General features: G+C 33.4%; 1 pseudogene; it reads right to left on the bottom strand.

The window, feature by feature from the left end:
* Nucleotides 1-320: 320 nt before the first annotated feature.
* LOC144252451 (SERPINE1 mRNA-binding protein 1-like) lies at nucleotides 321-1,693 on the bottom strand (annotated as a pseudogene).
* Nucleotides 1,694-13,798: the final 12,105 nt, after the last annotated feature.

Below are 13,798 nucleotides of genomic sequence, written 5' to 3' on the forward strand. Positions count from 1 at the left end.
ATATTTCAAGTTTGGAAATGCATATTTGCAAGCAGCAATACAAAAGTATTCATGAAGAATGCATAATCTCTGAAAATTATGAAAACATCCCTGCTACCAATACACTTCTATATACAAAACTGACTACCATATTTGTTACTTCTGTGTAGCAAGAGAAGTTCATTTTCAAAACAGATAAAATTCAGTCTTTAGGTGTGAATGGTATGAATGACAGTCTCTCTTTTTTTTTTTTAATTTCTTAGTCGTTTGGGATCCTTAAGCATGCAAAAGCTTTGAACAGGAGGGTCCACAAAGGAACCGGGTTGTCTTATGGCATCCAGTTAAGCCAGAGCTGGGAATGCCTCTGGGTCATCCACATCAGTGGCAGGAGCACTCGACTTGTCAGTCCTGCTGCCACGGTTTGGGCGTCCACCACGCCCACGCCCACCTCGTCCTCCCCTGCCACCACGTCCTGGGCGGCCTAGATCTCCAAAATTGATCTCCAGCTGAGATGTTATGTCATTTGCTGGCTTCCGGAAATGATGGTCCATAACCGAATCTTCAGCGTGAGCCTCTTCACTCTTTGATTTATGAAGAACAAATCCCTTCTTCCATTGCCCATCAGCACCTTCATTTGGTTTTCGGATATTAAATTCTACTTTTGCACGATCTTTATTTTGAATAGCCTTCCATTCATCCAAAGTCATCTCTTTTGGACCCTCTTCCTTAACTTCTTCAACTTCGTTTTCCTTATTTTCAGTATCTGCCACTGGATGTTCTTCACCTTCAGGTGTTTCCTCAGTGGCATTTGATTGATCCAAGTCAGTTAATTCATCTTTGACAGTTCCCCAGTTGTGAGATCCGCTACTTCCACGTTTATCCTCATGCTTCAGGCCACCGTAATGTGAAAAAGAAGATCTATCACTTCCACTATGCCTATCAAATTCACGTTTGCCACGAGAATCAAATCCATCTCCTCGGGCTGGAGATGTGGCTCAGCGGTAACGCGCTCGCCTGGCGTGCGTGCCGCCCGGGTTCGATCCTCAGCACCACATACCAACAAAGATGTTGTGTCCGCCGAGAACTAAAAAATAAATATTAAAATTCTCTCTCTCTCTCTCTCTCTCTCTCTCTCTCTCTCTCTCTCTCTCTCCCCCCCCCTCTCACTCTCTCTTTAAGAAAAAAAAAATCCATCTCCTCGACCCCTTCCAAGACCACCACGACCTCGGATGGGTCGGTCAATAATTGGTCTATCAACTGAAAATTCGCCTCCTTCACCCTTTTCTTCAAGTGGCTTATCAAATCTCCTTTCACGAGGCGGTTGCCTTTCTAGTCTTCTATCAATTATTTTCCCTTCACCCTGAAGTTGTTGATCAGGTCTTCTTCCAACACGTCTTATTCCTTCTTTCTTAAGAGCCACGGGCGGCTGCGTTTCCTCTTTCTTGTCAGCCACGCCAACGTTGGGGGGCAGTGGGTTCTTGCGGTCTTTCTGGGACTCTTTACGCAGCCGTTTGCCTGCCGCGTTGGAGTTGGTCTGAGCCACGGCCTGAGCTGCGCTCTTGGCCCCAGGTCCCCCAACGCCGCCCCCTCCGGCTTCTTTTTTCTTGTTCTCTGCTGCTTTCAGCACCTCGAAGGGGTCCGATTCATCATCAAATAACTGGTCGAATCGGTTGGTGACCACGCAGCCGAAGCCTTCCTGTAGGTGCCCAGGCATGATGGTGGCTCGGTGGCCCGTTCCTCCACGGATTGCAGCGGGCCGCTCCGAGCCAAGAGCGCCTGCTTCAGCTCTTCCCACAAGATCGACAAATTACTCTTTACATCAGGAAAAAAGTCTCAAGTTTATCATAATTTAGGCACAGTAACAGAGGAGCCCCATTGTTAAGCATCATGGGTCTGTTTTTTTTTTTTTATATATATTTCGAATATCCAAAATATTTTCTTGACTCCAGAGAGAAAACAAATCCCTTTAAGAGCAGTGGTCAAATAAAAACAAGAAACACAAACTAAAACCTGATTATAAATAACTAGAGCATTACAGTTTCTTAAAAAGTCAAGTATTGTTAAATACTTGTTAATATTGGTTGAAAATTGTGTGATAATGCCATTGTCTGAAGTACTGGCTGCCAAAACAACCAAAGGAAATATAGATTACCATAGGTACAAATATCACTTGATCACTGTAATTTTTATTTATTTTTATTTTTTTTATTTTTTTTTAGAGAGAGTGAGAGAGGAGAGAGAGAGAGAGAGAGAGAGAGAGAGAGAGAGAGAGAGAATTTTTAATATTTATTTTTTAGTTCTCGGCGGACACAACATCTTTGTTGGTATGTGGTGCTGAGGATCGAACCCGGGCGGCACGCACGCCAGGCGAGCGCGTTACCGCTGAGCCACATCTCCAGCCCCAATCACTGTAATTTTTGCCTATTTTAGTTAATAATGAGAAGGAAGCAGATGGAGGGGTTTGCTTCATGGTGATCACAACATAAAGAACCTTAATCACTTTGTTAGGGGGAAAAGGGGGCAGATATAAAATTTAGAAAATTCATATAGTAATTCACCTAATCAGTGATTTAATTCATCTCTAGGACCTTTAACACTCCTGCTTATAAGATCAAAACCATGGAGATCCTAGAGAGGAGTTTCCAAAAATGAAATTCTTCACTCTGGATAAAGGGATAAGCTAAGTAGCAACTGATAATTAAGCAGTGGATAAGAAAGATATCTTTATATATTATGTTCTTTTAGATGTATCTTTTAATGTTTTTGTGTTGATCATCTCTCACAGAACTAATTCACAATTTGATTGTAATGGTTGCATACATTTGATTCTCTGCATCCGTGGATTTCATATCTGTGAACTCAATGTACTGTAGATTAAAAAATATTCTGAACAAAGACTGCCTCTGTAGTGAACACATATAGATGTTTTTCTTATTATTCCTTAAATGATAGAGTATAACTAATATTTACAAACATTTATATTGTATTAGGTATTATAAGCAATCCAGAAATGATTAAAATTATAGAAGGAGTTACATAGACTATATGTAAATACTGTGCCATTTTAAATAAGGAACTTGAGCATTCTCAGATTCCAGTATCTACAGGGATCCTGGGATCAATCCCTTATGGATACTGAGGGACAAATGTACATGCATATATATTTTTTAAATACCATCTTATATTCACGATATAATATATCTTTTCTCCTCTCCAAGCCTAGTTTCCAATTATCAGTATCTCTTAGTCTTTAAAATCTAAGAGGCTGCAATGAAGACAAAAAATTGCAAGTCAAGAATATTAGAGCTGGGTGCGGTGGCACAAGCCTGTAATCCCAGTGACTTGGGAGGCTGAGGTAGGAGGATCAGAAGTTGAAAGTCAGCCTTAGCAGCTCAGCGAGGCCCTGTCTAAAGAAAATATAAAAAAGGGGCTGGAGATATGGCTCAGTGGTAAGGATCCCTGTGTTCAATCCCTGGTACTAAAAAATAAAAATAAAAATCGGAAAAAATAACAATTTTTAGTGGGCCTAGTATGTTCAATCTATTTCAATAAGGGTAAATGTCACACAAATCTGAAACTTTAATTCTAAATATGAAACTCCAGATCAGCCATGAAGGCACTTATTTTTGTCATACAAGTAGAGAAAATGATCAAGTAAGTATTAATATGCAGTAACAAAATGCCCTGTAATCAATAAGTCTATATATTCCTACATGAAATCAGAAGGCACTATTATAATGGCAATTTTACTAATGTAAAAAAATGTTCTGGAGATACAACAGTTATTAAGTAATAAGGCATTAAAGCTCTCTTCAAAGCCCATATTCTTCCTACCATACCAACATTTTCCCAGTGCATTTTGTGAGACCCAGAGGATACAAAAAGAGGCATGGAAAAGGCCAAGTTTGTAGAATTCTGGACCATCACCCAACACTGCTTTTACCTCTTTTACCTGCTCAAATTCTACATAATTTTCCTCCTTTTAAGGATTCCATTGCTAAACGAAGTTTTAAAACCTCTATACTAGGTCATGTAGTATAAGCATAAATTATAGTACACCTTGCTGTATTCACCTCTTTTTCAACCTGATGTGCAATTGAGGGGCTTTCACCAGAATAGTGTACTAAGAAAATCTCAATTAAAGATAGTTACACTACTCAACCTTAGGTTTTGAAGTTAAAAGCAAGTAATCCCATGTATTGGAAAATCCAAAGAATTTATTCACATCATCAAATTCTGCTCAAAACACTCAGGTTGTAAGAATTTCAATCACTGTTGAAAACTAGGATACAAAGCAAAATTGAAAATAACAACTGATTTTTAAAGCAAATATACCTGAAATGAAATATTCAAATTAGTTTATACTTTTCAGGTTGTTCACTAATGTCTAGCTGTGCTGTTCAATATGGTGATTTAAATCAATTAAGTAAAATTTAAAATTCAGTTCTTCAGTCACAAGAGTCATACTTCATGACTAATAAAAGTTCTTTACTCTCAAATAGTTATATGTGGCTCGTGGTCATCATATTGGACAGCACAAGTAAAGAATATTTCTTAAATCACAGAAAGTTCTATTAAAAAGTGCTGATTTATAGCTCAAAGACGAAATATGTGGTGTAACCACTAACCACATTACCCAATTTTTACATTATGAAAAGTTACTTTTTTATTCATTTTTTAGTTTTAAGTGGACACAATATCTTTATTTTACATTTAAGTGGTGTTGAAGATCAAACTCATTGCCTCAAGCATGCTAGGCAAGCACTCTACCACTGAGCCACAACCCCAGACCGAAAAGTTACTTTTGAGCCTATAAAATATTGTTATGAATTATCTGAAATGTAGCAAATATTCCTTTTGGTTTAATTATTTGTAAACAATCAAAAGTTATAAATAGCTCTGGAGGTTAATGTCATTTCCAGGGCACATAGCAAGCCAAGGAGCTTTCTCCAAAGTCCCCCAGGCAAATACAAGTGTATCATGTTCATGATTCCTTAATCCCCACGAAAAGACATTTTTCTTTCAGAGGCCAGAGTATTCTCGGCCTTTTGAAGTACATACCTCTAATACAAATATTTATAATCTACTATCTGGCTTCATAGGTCTTCTGTGTTCTTTAAGAAAACCAGGAGATAGAGTACTACATGGGTTGGAAGGACCAAAACACCATCATTATTAGAGATTGGTATACACTGTCCATAATCCCTGACATCCTGGGCTAACATAATAAATAATACTTTCAGTAAAATCAACTCTATGCAACTTACTATGAGGACAAATTAAATGAATTTTAGAATAGAAAAAGGCAAAATTACTACCTGTCCATGTTTTTTTTAACCTATGTAGTAACAAGTTTGGTAAACTTGTATATCATCACCTTCCACATTTAGGGCCAACATTCACTTGGATACATTCACTTGAGTTCTGATTTGTTTGGAAATTCCTTCATTTCATGAAAATAATTCCTAATACTATATTTATAATAAAATTTTTAAATCATAAGTAAAAAATAGTAAATCCTATATAGCCAAATAAATCCAACTAGGATATCTTGGTGAAAATGTTTATACCTTGTAGTTTTGACTGTAGTGCTTTTATCTCTTCAGTTTGGTTTTGGTTGATCAAACGAAGATTCTGATTCTCCAGTTCCAGCTAAAACAACACAGTGATATTCTCTTACATAGGAATAACATTTCTAAAACATGCTAATAAATAATTATATTTAGAAAACATTAATATGTTTACTCCAAATGCAGTAAAATAAAATGACATGCAAATATATGAATTTATCATCATAGGCTATCAAACTAGATAATTATGGCACCAATATTAATTTTTCCACAACTGAGAGTTTTGCAAGTTTTCACCCCCTAGCTTTTTTTTTTTTTTTTGGTACTGGGGATTGAATTCAGGAGCACTCAACCACTGAGCCACATCCCCAGCCCGATTTTGTATTTTATTTAGAGACAGAATCTCACTGAGTTGCTTAGCACCTCGCCTTTGCTGAGGGTGGCTTTGAACTCGTGATCCTCCTGCATCAGCTTCCACAGCTGTTGGGATTACAGGTATGTGCCACCGCGCCTGGCCCCCCCTAAGTTTTTTCCACTGTAAAATTATTTGAAACCAAACTATTTCAGTATTTAATCTGTACTTCAGATACCAAATATATTAATTTTATAATATATACAGATATGCTCTATAATTATTTAAAATTAACTAATTAGAACTAAAATTAAGTAATTAGAGTGAGACTATTTACACTGATCATCAGATGTCTATCAATTGTTTAATTTTTGAAATACAATGGATGTTAAAATAAAAGCTACCTATCTCAGATTTACCAAAAAAGAGCAGCACCATCAACTGATTTGAATTTTTTGTTTCACTCAGATGATTGTATATTCTGATTGTTTACCTACTAAAAAAGAATAAAGTAAAAGAAAAGAAAAGAAAAAATATAGCAACAAATACCTCATTTAACTTAACTGTTACCCATTCTTTGATCTTAGCTGCTTTCTCTTCTATTATTTTAGCTTCTTGGATTCTTGTTTCTGAAATAACATTTGCAATTTGTTTAGTTCAAACATAAACTCAGTGGTCCAGAAATGTTACCTGATAATATGCAAGACAAATCCACTTAAAACCTGTCTCAGATTTAGGACATCTACCTGCAAATTATCAGATTTTTAAAAGAGAAAATTTATCCAGCAAATACAATAAGAATCCACAGAGATAGATGCAAACATTGCTAGTTTTAATAATTGTTCTTCTCTTTCTTTGAATGATCAACACACTGAAGTCAATACACTGAATATATCAATAAAATAAACATTTCTGGAACAGTAGAACAGGGTCAACCAGGTTAGGAAGAGGAGACTAAAAATCTGGTATAATGGCTAGAACTCCCTCAAGCATTAATTTAAAAAAGACCCAGGAAAAATATAGACTGAAAAAGTCTACTTCACCAACCTTAAAATATGGTTATGATCACAAAACTACCGGGAATATGGTTACCGTAAATTACAATGGGCGGAAACTGGAGGCCGGTATAAAGCTGCAAACCACTAACAAAGAAATACTAATCCCCAGAGAAATTTAAAAAATGCTGAAAATAAACAACAATTTAATGAGCATAACAAAACAATGTCATAATGGTCATATTTAAATTACATTAAATGACTACTTAAGTAAACGACACTAACACAGTTTTTGTAATAAAAATCTAAAATAAACTTCTGTACTTGTTCTCAATAGTAGTGGTTTAAAACAGTGTATACATTTCTAAGCAGAAGGATTAGTATCAAACATAAATATATAAAATACAATGTTCTATAAATATTTCCAACACTGTAACAATCTAAAACAAAATTGATTACAAATATTTTATGGACATAATGCTGCTGATAACTAAGTATTTCCTACTTAAACTGTACACATAAATTCTAAGTCTGAATGTGAAAGAACACTGTACCGTCTAAAAAGTGCCAGATCTTGCCTGGACTCACCCTGGACTTAAATCGAATGCCATTTTACCTTAACCTTTCACCAGCACATGTGATACAATCCTGTGGGTTGACTTAAGTAAGATTTTCCCCTTCACATTTAGAAATCTAGACTCCTTTTAAACTTTGTGTTTATGCACAAATGAGTACACACATTTATAAGTCTTTGATGATTAAAATTTTCCTACCTGCTCTTCAAACTGCAGTTCCAAATTTTGAATGATGTCATCTTTTTCCTGTAGTAGAGACTCTAGGTCTTGACATTTTTTATATAAAATTGTCTCTGATTCACTGGTTTGAATATTAGCTGCTTTCAATTTATGTTCCATAACTTGTACCTAAATTGAGAGAATAAAATGTTAAAATTAAAATTAAATTAAATTTATCATAATATGAAACTTAGATTTTTACTATAAAATTATATAGATTCCTAAAAGGTATCATAATAAAATGAAAATATGAAACAGGAATTGTTAATGTATTTAAAAGTTACAAATTATGAAGACTATTCTGTCAGACAGTTGTACTTTTGGGGTACATAAGGATACACAGGAGATGATGTGAATATTGCTATAACATAACGTATATGCTTACTAGAGCAGTGACAATACACAAAAGTGTTTATATAGAAGCAGCAAGTTTCTAACCCTCATTTTTTCATATTTTAAACAAGGTAGGAATATAAATTTAAAATGTGAGCAGTGAGATAAAACTCAAACCAGATGACCTGGCATAACATATTTTTGGGAAAACTGAAACTTAGATGAAAAAGAAATACTCAGTGGAAAAGAAAAGAAAAACAACAGAAACTTTGAGCGCTCAAATGACGAAATCATTAAAAAATTAAAAATTAAAAAAAAAACAAGAATCATAGGTAGGAAAAGGCACTTAGTGAGAGCTTATTGATTCATTCACTTCACCAATGCTCATTGAATACCTGGCAAGTGCAAAGCCTATTTCAGTACCTGGAAAGGAATCATAAAACAGACCCAAATATCTTGCATGGAAATTACATTCTAATGGTAAAGAGGGATAAAAAATAGTAATAAGTAGGTAAAAATCATACAGTAAGTCAAAGAGTTGGTAAGATTAACAGGTATGAGGCTGGAGGATGGGAAGTGCTTCAATTTTAACATCTAAGAGATTGGCCCTGATTGGATTTCTACAAAACACATTCAGAAGTATGACATCTTAGGACACATCTGCAAACCTGATTGTTGCTGACCATATGGGTTCTATAAGTCTATCTAATTCATAGGGAAGTTTCAATTTTACAGATACCACTTTGTAGCTGTTTCTTTTCTTTTACCTTTCTGTGAATCTTAGACCTATTCCTTGATTGGAAGTCTCACCAGACTTTATAAGGTCTAAAAAAAGGAGGTGTTAAGGATAGCAAGAAAGAAAATAAAGTATTGAGGACTGTACTAAAGAGTTTTATTCATATATTCCAAATAGCTAAGAATGTAATTTTAGCAATAATGTGAAAGCATTTGAGAAATTAATTATCTCTGAAAATTCAAAATGAATCCTTACTCAATGTTCAAAGTATTTGACTAATTAGATTTTTCAGGTGAAAGGTGTAAAGGTTGGTTTGGTTTTATTCTTTTAACTGTGACTATCAAGTTTCATCTGAGGATTCACAGTATAAATGCAAATTCAATTTAGATGCCAATTATTCTACTTAAATACTACCCGCATGATTAGAAACTATGAAAATAAAAGCAGATTAAAAAATAGGAGGAAAAACATATTCTAGTATTCAAATGATAATTTCAGTTATCTTTAATTTAGATTCTTTAACATAATAGAGTGGGTTTTCTACTTGAGCTAAAGGATTAAGATTTGTATCAAAGACAAAGGTCCATGTCATGATCAACAGCCCAAGCAGGACAATAAAAACCAAGAGTCAATATGAAGATGCATTTCCAGCTGTACACAGGGTACCCTGGAGCAAGGAGAGAAAAGTACAGCCAAGTCCAAAATGGTTGTTCTCCTCTGAGGACATAATAATAGAAGATGAACTTCAAGAAAAACCTAAGTAATTGAATAAGAACAGAAATAAATATTACCAGACCCTCAGCTATACTCTCTTTTTATTATGTCTGAGCAAGCCACCCTCCAGACATTGGGTCATCACATAAAATTTCCCTATTATTACTGGCAAGTGCCAAACCTATTTCAGTCTAGGTTCTGGACAATGATGACTAGGATTTGATAGTTGAATTTATTTTATGAATGAATGCTGCAGAGCTCCTTGGATTCATCTTTTTTAAAAAAAAAATTATTTGTTCTTTTTGTATATACGTGAAGTAGAGTATATTTTGACATATTATGTATACACATATTATAACATTCAAATTAGCATCCCATTCTTGTGATTGTACATGATGTGAAGTTACACTGGTCATGTATTCATACATGAACATGGGAAAGTTATGTCTGATTCATTTCTACTGTCTTTCCTAATCACATCCCCTCTCCCTTCCTTTCATTCCCCTTTGTCTAATCCATTGAACATGTGGATGCATCTTTGCCATCTAAACTTTTTAATTTGATTGTTACGTTTAGAAAAACAGCTTTCCCAGGCAAGAAAAATATTGGGAAATGTGCAAAATTTCTTAGGGAAAGAGATCACAAAATAGTTACAGGCAACCCACTTCCCAATTGGTCCTGTTATGACCAAGTTTCACAGGATTCACCAGCCTTCCTTGGTAATTAGTATGAACAAGAATTCTACAGTAAAACTAAGAAGCTTTCAGAAAAAAAACAAGCAGGCTTTTAAAATATCCTCCCTATCTTTAAGCATCTAGGTTTTCACATACATTGGGGTCGTTTAATGTATGTTTCCCATGCTTGTAATTTATTGAGTTTTAAAGGTTCATACTTTGTATTAAACTTAGAAAATTATATATTATTTATTGAATTATATATTCCTTTTCCCTGTCCTCTACTCTCTCTTTTTCCTGAAATTTTACTCCTCCTACATTAGACCACTTAAAGATTTTCCACAGCTCACTTAAGCTCTGCTCATTTTTAATTCAGTATTTTTTTTTATTTCTGTATTTTTTACTGCTTTTTTGTTCTGCAGTTTTACAAATCTATAGTTGGCAGTGTAAAGTCTGAAATTAATCATATCAAGTCTATTTTCTCTCATTAATTTATTTTTTATCTCTATAAATTTCATACAGGTATATTCATATCCTTTGTGTCTCTTGAACATGTACTATTTTATTTTTCCTTTTTGAACATATAGAATCTTATTATAATAAATAGTTTTATCTCCCTCTCTGCTTCATCCCATCACTCCATTCTTGTATATGTTAATATTAATTATGTTTCACCTTAGTATGGGTTATATGTTCCAGATTTTTTTCAGGTTTAGTAATTTGTTTGGATTCAGGCTAATGTGAAGTTTGTTTTTGTGTTCTGAAAATGTTTTTGTATTTATAAATATTCTTAGACTTTGTTTTAAGATGTAGTTAAAGCTACTTATGAATAGTTTGATTATCTTCAAGACTGCTTTTACACACTATTAGGCAGGAGCAAAGCATCCTTTAGAGACAATTCCTCCCACTATTGAAGCAATATCTTTTTAAAATTACTTTAACTGTTGTCCTGAATTATAATATTTTTTACTCTGACTTGTACAAACTCAAAATAATACCTATTCTGTATGATCTGTAGGAATTGTTCCTACTGTATCTTTCAGATGGTCTTTCCCTGGTCTTGGTTATTTTCTTCACATTGATGATTATTGCTCAACTGAAGATGGTAAATGTATGTTGCTGTAACTTACTCTTCACTGATTCTCAGTCTTGTGAAGTATACATGCTTTCTCCTGATTAAACTCAGGAAGGCTGCTGGACCCACTTATGGTCCTTCTCCAAGATCACAGCCTGAAGACACCCTCTAAACAAGAGTCTGAGGAAATCATAGGGCCAGGTTCCTGGAATTAATGTCTTATCTGATGTCCAATGTCATAAAACAGTTGTTTCATATATCTTGCTAAGCTTGATATTTGTCTCAAGCAGAAGGGAAAATTAGATCCATTTTACTCATTTTTTTTCCAAAAGCATAAATTAAAAAATAATGTCTAGAGCAATGTTTTGTTATGAGTAGAGTCAATACTTGGTCATTCATGTTGCACAAGCAACATAAAAGGTAGTAAAAGTTTGAGTATCCCTCTTCTGAAGAGCTTGACACCAATAGTATTTTAGATTTTGTATTTTTTTTAACTTTGGAATATTTTCATATTCACAAGATATCTTGGGAATGGGACTCAAGTCTAAATATAATATTCATTTGTGTTTTATACATACCTCATACGCATAGCCTAAAGGTAATTTTATGCAATATTTTCAGTGTGCTATGTTTTGACTGCAATGCATCACATAAAGTAAGGTGAGGAATTTTCCACTTGTAGCATCATATCAACACTCAAAAAGTTGTTTTTATTTGTGTTGTTTCAGATTTCAAAGTTTAGGTTAAGGAATGCTCAACTGGTACTACTTTTTAAAAACTAATTTTTGATTAAAAAAAAGTTCCAGTTTATCTAGACCATGGACCCTATTAACTTTTGGATATTAAAAATTTAATAATTAATAAAAAACACCAAGTTGCTTTATACAATCAGTTTAATTGAGTAACTTCTTCAATTCAATTTTTACTGGTTCTAAAACTCAAATAATAGAAACAAGAAGCAAAACTTTATTTTTGTCATTTTCTCTAATGGTTAAATTGACTCTAGTAAACTTTTAGTATAGAAAGTGGAATCTGGCTATATTATGTGTCATATTTATTATTTAAACTCTTTGTACTTTCACATATATTTCGTACATATTGTTGACAAGTGAAAAAAGTTTTAAAATAATGCAATAATCAGAAAATCAAGCTTCAGAGCAAGGGATTAAAGATTAGAAAACATTACACTATCAAATAGTGAATGACTCTACTTCAAATTCTGAAAAAATAGATTTAGATGTGGAAAAATTTTCAAGTATCTAGAAATACATGTAAACACACTTTTATAATTTTATTATATTTTGTTAAATCAATTTTTACTCTACAACCTTATCTTGCAATGTAAACTGTTTTTCTGAATATAAAAAATAAAAAAAAATTGTAGTGATATGTGAGGTCTTAGCTCTGTGAACATGCTTTGGAAGTTAAGTGAATAAATTCTATGTCCTTCGCTACATTACCAATATGGAAATTTTGTCTTCATTTATCCTCTTTATTTTGTTAGTCCAAATTTCACTTTTCATTTGTTTATTTCGTGAACAATGGAGAGGACAATATTTTAGCATTTAATCATAGAAATATATACTAAATCATATTATTTTTCTTTAATATTAATTTCTTTAATGCTTTCTATATCACATGCTAATATTGTTATAAGATTCTTCTTTATTTACTCCTTGGAAGTGCAAATATAGTTCTAGTTTTTAGAACAAGAACAGATGCTATATCATTCAGATATTATCACCTTTCAGTGGCTACAATTACTTCATCCTTATCTATAGTTCTAAATTTCTATAAAACAAATTGCAGCTTTCTTTGAAAATAAGATAGTGATACTTTGTGTTGTGCAGAATAAAGAAAATAAATTGATAGCCATAGGAGGGCAAAATTAATCTAAATAGTAGCACTATTTGGATTAAACAGGAGTACAGTTAAAAATGTGATAAATAGACTATATACCAACATGCCAGAACAGCACACCAGAAAAGTGGCACAATTTTATGAGAATATAGCAGCTTTTACCTTCAGGAGACATAAATAAGATATAATTATTATAGCTCTAGCCAGCAGTTCTTAATTAAAAAGCTAATATTCAAAACTAATTACAAATGGAAACCATCCTATATTGCCCCAATATTTTATGCATTAAATGTTTCAACTTATGTAGCTTATTTTAATTATAAACAGAACAGTACAAAAATTATGATGTCACCCACTGTTATGCCACTAGAGCCATCATAGAAAAAGATCTGGACATGAGATTTATTATATTGAAATTATCACTATTTTCATTATTCAAACTGATAGATAAATCAATAAAGTCCTTTTAAAGTACATAATGTTCTTTTAATTTTCAATAATCAAATAAGTATGCATGTTTGATAACCTATTTGCGTGTTATACACTAAATATTCTATATAGGTTGAGAAAAGAAAGTAATATAACACATAACTATCCATAACACTTAAATGAAAAATTCTGTGATACATGGGTTCAAGAACATAGACATTCTCATTGTGACTAATTGATAAATATTAACATTTGACTTTTTATATGTATAGGAAAATGTTACATGA

The sequence above is a fragment of the Urocitellus parryii genome, unplaced genomic scaffold, assembly GCF_045843805.1.
Source record: "Urocitellus parryii isolate mUroPar1 unplaced genomic scaffold, mUroPar1.hap1 Scaffold_43, whole genome shotgun sequence".
In the NCBI taxonomy this organism is placed as follows: Eukaryota; Metazoa; Chordata; class Mammalia; order Rodentia; family Sciuridae; genus Urocitellus; species Urocitellus parryii.